The sequence below is a fragment of the Cucurbita pepo genome, chromosome 2, assembly GCF_057944985.1.
Source record: "Cucurbita pepo subsp. pepo isolate OVF chromosome 2, ASM5794498v1, whole genome shotgun sequence".
Classification (NCBI taxonomy): Eukaryota; Viridiplantae; Streptophyta; class Magnoliopsida; order Cucurbitales; family Cucurbitaceae; genus Cucurbita; species Cucurbita pepo.
The window spans coordinates 9,207,525-9,216,646 of record NC_141799.1 but is presented as its reverse complement, the minus strand read 5'-3'; the positions used below and the strand labels follow the sequence as shown (position 1 = coordinate 9,216,646).

The window sequence follows — 9,122 nt, the reverse complement described above, 5'->3', positions numbered from 1 at the left end:
CATGCTTTTTGAGAGCGTGAGAATATCGAGAGACGGTGATGGCGAACGAACTGAGTACTCATCAGATTGAACTACATGCGAGATTGTAAAACTTCAGTATAATACATTATGACAAGCAAGGCACACTGAGTGAAAACCAGCGGCAGCTCTGAGCATACCAACAGTAAGGCACTCTCGCATTCACCCATCCCACGGTAAGATAGACGTGTTGTGTAGGTACGTACGAGACACTACGACATCGTGGGAGGATAAGGCAAACCAATATGGACTCACAATAGTCGATATCTGAATGTTGGAGCAATGGGAAATGTAACAACCTAAAATAATGATAATATGTATTTATTTGTTGTGTGTTTGGTGATGATGATGATAATAATAATAATAATAATTATTATAAAAATAATAAAAAAAAAATAATAATAATAATAATTAAAAAAAAAAATATATCGAAACATAGCAGCTGCTGTAAAGGGGGATGAGAGGCGGCGGACGCGTAGGCTGGAGGCGTGGGATGGATGAGTGGATTGTTAGAGGGTATGGAGGCGTATTAGGGCCTTGATTAGGTTTTAAAAAGGAAGAAAAATGAAGAAGAGTGATTAGCGAAAAACCCAGAAAACAGAGGAGGAAATTTTTTAGAATTCGAGTTTTGGTTGCTTAAAATTGGACATCAATCGAGGGTAAAGTAAGAGGGGTTGTTGCTGAGGAATCATTTGAGGAAGGGGATACGGCCACGAGCTGAATCGGACGGTGATTCGAAGGTAATGAAAAACCCATATCACCGAACCTTTAAATCTCGATATCTTGATTCATACTGCATAATAAGTTATGAAATAAGGCTTGTTAGAACCGTAGTTAGAAGATCTATAATGTTGTAGAAGAAATCATAACGAAATTCGAGCGGTAGAGATGAAATTTTTGCTTCGGGACACAACGGGTATTAAAGGAAAAGATTGGGAAAAAAAATGGCAGGGAGGAGAGGTTGAAGACGAGCGCGTGAAGGACACGCGAGGCACGTGGGAGGCCGCGAGTGGAAGTGCGATTGCGCGCGGATCAGGCGCGTGAGAAACGAACCCGACCTTGTCTTGGCGCGTGAGGGCGCGTGAGCAGGTATTTTGGCTTCCGGTTTGTCCCGTTCGACTCCTTTTGACCTGTCCTATCAAAATTGGTCTATACTTATGTTGAGATTGATAAAATATAGGTCTAATAGGAAGGAATTGTGTTGAAATACTATTAAACGTACATTCAAGGGGGAAAAGGAGTTCGAAACCAAGTAAGTAGCGTATCGATCTATGAACTAGTTCTTAACTTGTTTTACAACATGTGAGTATATTGTTTACCTGATTAAGAGCTTAGTATGTTATGATGAGCTTTGATGATATTGAGTGTTTATTGTATATTGTGACTGCTTGCCTGTGATGTAAGCATGATAAAAATGATTGTCAGAATGTTCTATGTGTTGAACATGATACATGTATGAAAGCATGCAGTAACAGTAACTGTGAGTATGTTATGCATGTTAATGGAAAGGTTATGACTCTAGATATGCTTATTGGTTGTTGAGCTATGGCTTATTTATATGAGTATGATAGTCTACTAATTCCCGCGGAGTTCCTGGCCAACGCGCTGTGTGCTAAGTCAGGGAGCATGAGTACTCCTGACCGTTGGTATATGAGATAAACAGGCCGCCAGAGCAATTAGTAGACGGGCCGTATTTGACCGAGAGCGAGTCTTACATACGAGTCCGAAAATTCTAGATAAGCATATCGAAGGAGAGTCAGTAACCTAGCTGGAGGTAGCTGAGATACCTCATTAACGAACAGATGACCCTAGTAAGAGAACTAGGAGTCAGTGATGAATAAAGCTTAAAAACACCTGGAAAGATTAGTTATGAACCCGTGAATGATAAGCTAGCTACTTACTGAGTAATCTAATTACTCATCAAAATTATTATAACTTTTCTTTCCAGATTTAGATGATGCAGGCCAACCGAGGACGAGACCAGCGGGCTAGAGACTACTGGGAATCCATGTCTGGGTCTGTTTATGTAATTATGGTTTCGTTGTCGAGAATCTACTTCGGTTGTTTTAAGTTTAAATAGCACTCGTTTTAAATGTTTTACTTGATGTTTTTGGAAATATTTTTTTGAAATTTATCATTGGTTATCGGAGTTTATTATCGAGGTCAGTAGTAACTCCTGTGAATCGCGTTGACGATGAGCGGGGTGTTACAAGTTGGTATCAGAGCCTAGGTTATAGGTTCTGTAGACAGTCTAGAATAGACAGTATGGATTCCTTTAGTCCAGCTCAGCGGTATCTCGCCTCGGTTAGGTAAGTGATGTATGATTAAATTGTATGAAAAGTTTAAAAGAATTGATGATGACCACTTAATTATGTATGTGACAGATATGGTCGTATTTAAGAATTTAGACCCTGGTACGTCCAATGTGAACTTGGGAAATGAGGGGCAGCCTGTAGAGGGAACTGCTCCAGCAGAGGCGATTCCGGAGCCTGCTACTCAGTCGGCATCTAGAGATCAGCCGACTGTTGTGATTACTTTGGAGGCATTACAATCATTGATTGAGAGTCAAGTAGATCAGGCGGTGCAGAGCCGGGTGGACCAAGCGGTACAGGCAGCCCTTGCTGGTCTTGGAAGCCAGGCGGCTCCAACAGCTCCTGTATCGGGCCAGACGACATTAGTGTCTGAAGCACCATGAGTAGGTGTTCAGACAGTAATACCTCCAACACGGTTGACAGAGCTACCTGGTACAGCTGTGGTGACAGAGGCACCATCGCGGGTAGTAACTTATGGCCGACGATGTATGACAGAGGAGAGTGAGTACATACGAGATTTCATGAAACTTGCCCCGCCAACTTTTGGAGGAAAAGGGACTGATCCTGAGGCAGCTGAATGGTGGTTGGAATGTATTGAAACAAAGTTTACATTCTACAACTGCCCAGAGAATCATAAGGTGTTGTGTGCTACATATTTGTTGGAGGGACCAGCCCATTTTTGGTGGAAATCAAAGAAGCCGAAGATGGAGGCTAGTGGGGCCCCAATCACATGGGCGGCCTTCAGACATGAGTTTTGTGAGAAATACTATCCTGCTCTAGCGAGATTGCGAAACCGAAAAGCATTTATGCAATTGGAACAGGGTAATAGGTCAGTAGAGGAGTATGAGGCGGAATTCACACGATTATCAAGATTTGTTCCTCTTATGGTTGCTACTGAGGAAGAGAAGACGGATCTCTTTATTCAGGGTTTGAGGCAAGAGATACAGGGATCCGTGTCTGCCCATGCTTCTCAAGATTTTGTTACGGCTTATAATGCTGCAGTGAAATTAGATGCTAGCACCCCGAGGAATAATCAGGGTTCTAGCAGTCAGGTACGACCAAGTGGTAAACGAAAATTTATTCAAATATCCACGGGTTCGCAACAGCAGACGGTACCACAACGAGTTGATCGTCGGCCTTATTCAGGTGAAGGGAGGGCAGGTTGTAGTAAGTGTGGGTTAACTCATGCGGGATCTTGTAATGCTGCAGACAAGATATGTTATAACTGTGGCAAGACTGGTCATCTCGCCAGAGTATGTCGTAGTGCAAAGAACCCTAATATGATGCGCCCCGAGCGATCTGCTCCAGGTGGAGGAGGGGGTCAGTTGAGTGCCGGGGGACATCCTCAGGCTCGAGGTAAAGCCTTTGCCACGACAAGCAAGGCAGCGGGGGATGCCAGCACTGTGGTGACAGGTACTTTACCCATATCTGGCTATTTTGCTTATACTGTATTCGATTCTGGCTCGACGCATTCTTTTATATCATTATCGTTTGTCTGTCAAGCCCGACTTGAAGTAGAGCCTTTAGGTTATGAGATTTTAGTTTCTACACCTTCAGGAGTCATATTGATGACCCGTGAAAAGGTGAAACTGAATAAAGTAGAAGTATCCGGCCAACCATTAGACGTGTTGTTAATGGTGCTAGATATGTATGATTACGATATTATTTTGGGCATGGATTGGTTGTCTGCTCATCATGCCAGTATCGATTGTTATAAGAAGGAGATAGTTTTTCACCCCTCGATGGGAAAGAGCTTCCGGTTTCAGGGTACGAAGCTGGGAAGTGTTCCCAAGACAATTACTGCTTTGAAGGCTAGGAAGTTAATTGGTCACGGTGCTGTGGCATTCCTGGCTAGTGTGGTAGAAGTGGGACGAGTGGATACAGATGTATCAACTGTACCTGTAGTGAATGAATTCCTGGATGTTTTCCCTATAAATTACCTGGTTTACCACCAGAGCGGGAAGTCAACTTTGGTATTGAACTAGAACCAAGGACAACACCTATCTCTAAAGCTCCTTATAGGATGGCTCCCGCGGAATTGAAAGAGTTGAAGTTGCAATTACAGGAATTGTTGAACCAGGGATTCATACGACCTAGTGTGTCACCATGGGGAGCTCCAGTGTTGTTTGTGAAAAAGAAGGACGGCACACTCCGTCTCTGTATTGACTATAGGGAGCTGAATAAGGTGACCATTAAAAATAAGTATCCTTTGCCGCGAATTGATGACTTGTTTGACCAGCTTCAAGGGGCAGCGGTATTTTCGAAGATTGATCTTTGTTCTGGTTATCACCAGATAAGAGTCAAAGAAGATGACATACCGAAGACAGCTTTTCATACTCGATATGAACATTATGAGTTTGTCGTGATGTCCTTTGGCTTGACTAATGCCCCTGCAGTGTTTATGGAGCTGATGAATCGGGTATTCCAGGATTTTCTGGATTCTTTTGTCATTGTGTTCATTGATGATATCTTGGTTTATTCCAAGACAAACGATGAACATGCAGAACATTTGAGGAAAGTTTTGTTGGTTCTGCGTAAACAAAGATTATATGCCAAGTTCTCAAAATGTGAGTTTTGGCTTCAAAAGGTAGTATTCCTTGGTCATGTGGTATCCAAGGATGGTATAACTGTTGATCCAGCAAAGGTGGAGGCAGTTATAGGTTGGGTTCGACCAACTACAGTTACTGAGGTGAGAAGTTTCCTTGGTTTAGCCGGATATTACAGGCGCTTTATTAAAGACTTTGTAAGGATTGCCGCACCACTGACTCAGTTAACCCGAAAAGGGAAGAAATTTGATTGGAGTCGAGCTTGTGAAAGTAGTTTTCAGGAACTCAAGGAAAGATTAGCGTCAGCCCCAGTGCTTATTGTACCTGACGGTACTGGAAACCTAGTAATTTATAGTGATGCCTCTAAGCATGGGTTGGGGTGCGTACTTATGCAAAACGGGAGAGTTATTGCTTATGCCTCTCGGCAATTAAAGGATTATGAACGCAATTACCCAACTCATGATTTAGAATTAGCTGCTGTGGTGTTTGCTCTGAAGATATGGAGACATTATCTGTACGGTGAGAGGATACAAGTATATACGGATCATAAGAGTCTTAAATATCTGTTCACCCAGAAAGAGCTCAACATGAGGCAACGTCGGTGGTTGGAGTTGGTAAAAGATTATGATGTGGAGATCCTACATCATCCTGGTAAAGCTAATGTGGTAGCTGATGCCTTGAGTCGTAAGACAGCTCACTCATCTGCAATGCTAACGAGACAACACAACATTCAGATGGAGTTTGAACGAGCCCAGATAGCTGTCTTGGTCAGGAGAGCGGCAGCTCAGCTAGCTCTTATGACTATTTGTCCGACGTTGCAGGAACAAATTATTCGGGGTCAGCAAAGGGACCCTTATTTTTCAAATGTTGTGAGGCAACTTGAAACTGAACAAATCAAGGATTTCTGGATAACGGGTGATGGATGTTTGAAGTGGCAGAACCGAACTTGTGTGCCAAACGATGTAGAGATCAAGAGGAAGATTCTATCTGAGGCGCATGAGTCGCCCTATACGGTGCATCCAAGTGCCACAAAGATGTATCAGGATTTGAAAACATGCTTTTGGTGGCCTGGGATGAAGAAAGATGTTGCTGAATGTGTGAGTAGGTGTTTAACTTGTCAACAAGTTAAGGCACCTAGACAGAAACCAGCTGGATTATTGCAACCTTTAAATGTGCCTCAGTGGAAGTGGGAAGAAGTGACTATGGATTTCATTACAGGACTACCTAGAACCCAGTTAGGGTTTACAGTGATATGGGTCATTGTGGATAGATTAACTAAAACAGCCCACTTTATACTGGGTAAGTCTACATATTCGGTTGACAAGTGGGCACAATTGTATTTAAAGGAGATTGTAAGGTTGCATGGTGTACCAGTTTCTGTTGTGTCAGATAGGGATACGCGGTTTACTTCTCGATTCTGGAAGAGTCTTCAGGAAGCCCTTGGTACACAACTGAAGTTTAGTACAGCGTTCCATCCTCAGACAGATGGACAGACAGAGAGATTAAATCAAATTCTCGAGGACATGTTGCATGCATGTGTACTTGATTTTGCTGGCAGTTGGGACACCTACCTATATTTGGTGGAATTTGCCTATAATAATAGTTATCAGTCAACTATCCAGATGGCTCCTTTTGAAGCACTTTATGGACGGAGGTGTCGAACTCCAATATATTGGGAGGAGGTAGGTAGTAAACCGCTATTAGGTTCAGATTTGCTACGAACGACCAATGAGGCGATTCAGAAGATTAAGAAGAGAATTTTGACCGCCCAAAGTCGTTAGAAGAGTTATGCAGATATTAGAAGGAAGGACCTAGAGTTTGAGGTAGGGGATCATGTGTTCCTGAAGATTGCACCAGTTCGTGGTGTTTTGCGATTTGGTAGAAAGGGGAAGCTTAGTCCACGTTTTATTGGACCTTTTGAGATTCTCGAAAGAGTTGGCCCAGTAGCCTATAGATTGACATTACCACCAGCGTTGGATGCTGTACATAATGTTTTTCATGTTTCGATGCTGAGGAGGTATGTTGCAGACCCTATGCATATTCTTCATTATGAAGACTTGGAGTTAAAGGAGGACTTAAGCTACGAAGAACAGCCCATGAAAATTTTAGCACGGGAAGTGAGATCTTTGCGTAGCAGAGATATTCCCTTTGTTAAAGTTTTATGGAAGAATCAGCAAGCTAGTGAAGCTACTTGGGAAAGAGAAGAGGAGTTTAAACGAGAGTATCCATACTTGTTTAGGGAGTTGGAAACTTTCGAGGACGAAAGTTCTTAAAAGGAGGGTAGAATTGTAACAACCTAAAATAATGATAATATGTATTTATTTGTTGTGTGTTTGGTGATGATGATGATAATAATAATTATTATTATTATTATAAAAATAATTAAAAAAAAAAAATAATAATAATAATTAAAAAAAAAATATATCGAAACGAAGCAGCTGCGTCAAGCAGCTGCTGTAAAGGGGGATGAGGGGCGGCGGACGCGTAGGCTGGAGGCGTGGGATGGATGAGTGGATTGTTAGAGGGTATGGAGGCGTATTAGGGCCTTGATTAGGTTTTAAAAAGGAAGAAAAACGAAGAAGAGTGATTAGCGAAAAACCCAGAAAACAGAAGAGGAAATTTTTGAGAATTCGAGTTTTGGTTGCTTAAAATTGGACATCAATCGAGGGTAAAGGAAGAGGGGTTGTTGCTGAGGAATCATTTGAGGAAGGGGATACGGCCACGAGCTGAATCGGACGGTGATTCGAAGGTAATGAAAAACCCATATCACCAAACCTTTAAATCTCGATATCTTGATTCATACTGCATAATAAGTTATGAAATAAGGCTTGTTAGAACCGTAGTTAGAAGATCTATAATGTTGTAGAAGAAATCAGAACGAAATTCGAGCGGTAGAGATGAAATTTTTGCTTCGGGACACAACGGGTATTAAAGGAAAAGATTGGGAAAAAAAATGGCAGGGAGGAGAGGTTGAAGACGAGCGCGTGAAGGACACGCGAGGCGCGTGGGAGGCCGCGAGTGGAAGTGCGATTGCGCGCGGATCAGGCGCGTGAGAAACGAACCCGACCTTGTCTTAGCACGTGAGGGCGCGTGAGCAGGTATTTTGGCTTCCGGTTTGTCCCGTTCGACTCCTTTTGACCTGTCCTATCAAAATTGGTCTATACTTATGTTGAGATTGATAAAATATAGGTCTAATAGGAAGGAATTGTGTTGAAATACTATTAAACGTACATTCAAGGGGGAAAAGGAGTTCGAAACCAAGTAAGTAGCGTATCGATCTATGAACTAGTTCTTAACTTGTTTTACAACATGTGAGTATGTTGTTTACCTGATTAAGAGCTTAGTATGTTATGATGAGCTTTGATGATATTGAGTGTTTATTGTATATTGTGACTGCTTGCCTGTGATGTAAGCTTGATATAAATGATTGTCAAAATGTTCTATGTGTTGAACATGATACATGTATGAAAGCATGCAGTAACAGTAACTGTGAGTATGTTATGCATGTTAATGGAAAGGTTATGACTCTAGATATGCTTATTGGTTGTTGAGCTATGGCTTATTTATATGAGTATGATAGTCTACTAATTCCCGCGGAGTTCCTGGGCAACGCGCTGTGTGCTAAGTCAAGGAGCATGAGTACTCCTGACCGTTGGTATATGAGATAAACAGGCCGCCAGAGCAATTAGTAGACGGGCCGTATTTGACCGAGAGCGAGTCTTACATACGAGTCCGAAAATTCTAGATAAGCATATCGAAGGAGAGTCAGTAACCTAGCTGGAGGTAGCTGAGATACCTCATTAACGAACAGATGACCCTAGTAAGAGAACTAGGAGTCAGTGATGAATAAAGCTTAAAAACACCTGGAAAGATTAGTTATGAACCCGTGAATGATAAGCTAGCTACTTACTGAGTAATCTAATTACTCATCAAAATTATTATAACTTTTCTTTCCAGATTTAGATGATGCAGGCCAACCGAGGACGAGACCAGTGGGCTAGAGACTACTGGGAATCCATGTCTGGGTCTGTTTATGTAATTATGGTTTCGTTGTCCAGAATTTACTTCGGTTGTTTTAAGTTTAAATAGCACTCGTGTTAAATGTTTTACTTGATGTTTTTGGAAATATTTTTTTGAAATTTATCATTGGTTGTCGGAGTTTATTATCGAGGTCAGTAGTAACTCCTGTGAATCGCGTTGACGATGAGCGGGGTGTTACAGGAAAATGGAGTTGGAAGGTATTGGG

The 9,122-nt window shown here is 42.0% G+C and overlaps 2 long non-coding RNA genes across 2 annotated transcripts; both read left to right on the top strand.

Moving 5' to 3' along the window:
- The first annotated feature begins 1,070 nt into the window (after positions 1-1,070).
- On the top strand, positions 1,071-2,116 carry LOC147793590 (uncharacterized). The gene is made up of 3 exons (XR_015420048.1): positions 1,071-1,107; positions 1,199-1,270; positions 1,967-2,116. It is a non-coding gene; the product is annotated as an uncharacterized LOC147793590 (long non-coding RNA).
- A 5,841-nt stretch (positions 2,117-7,957) lies between these two features.
- LOC147793589 (uncharacterized) lies at positions 7,958-8,869 on the top strand. The gene is made up of 3 exons (XR_015420044.1): positions 7,958-7,974; positions 8,066-8,137; positions 8,834-8,869. It is a non-coding gene; the product is annotated as an uncharacterized LOC147793589 (long non-coding RNA).
- The last annotated feature ends 253 nt before the right edge of the window (positions 8,870-9,122 follow it).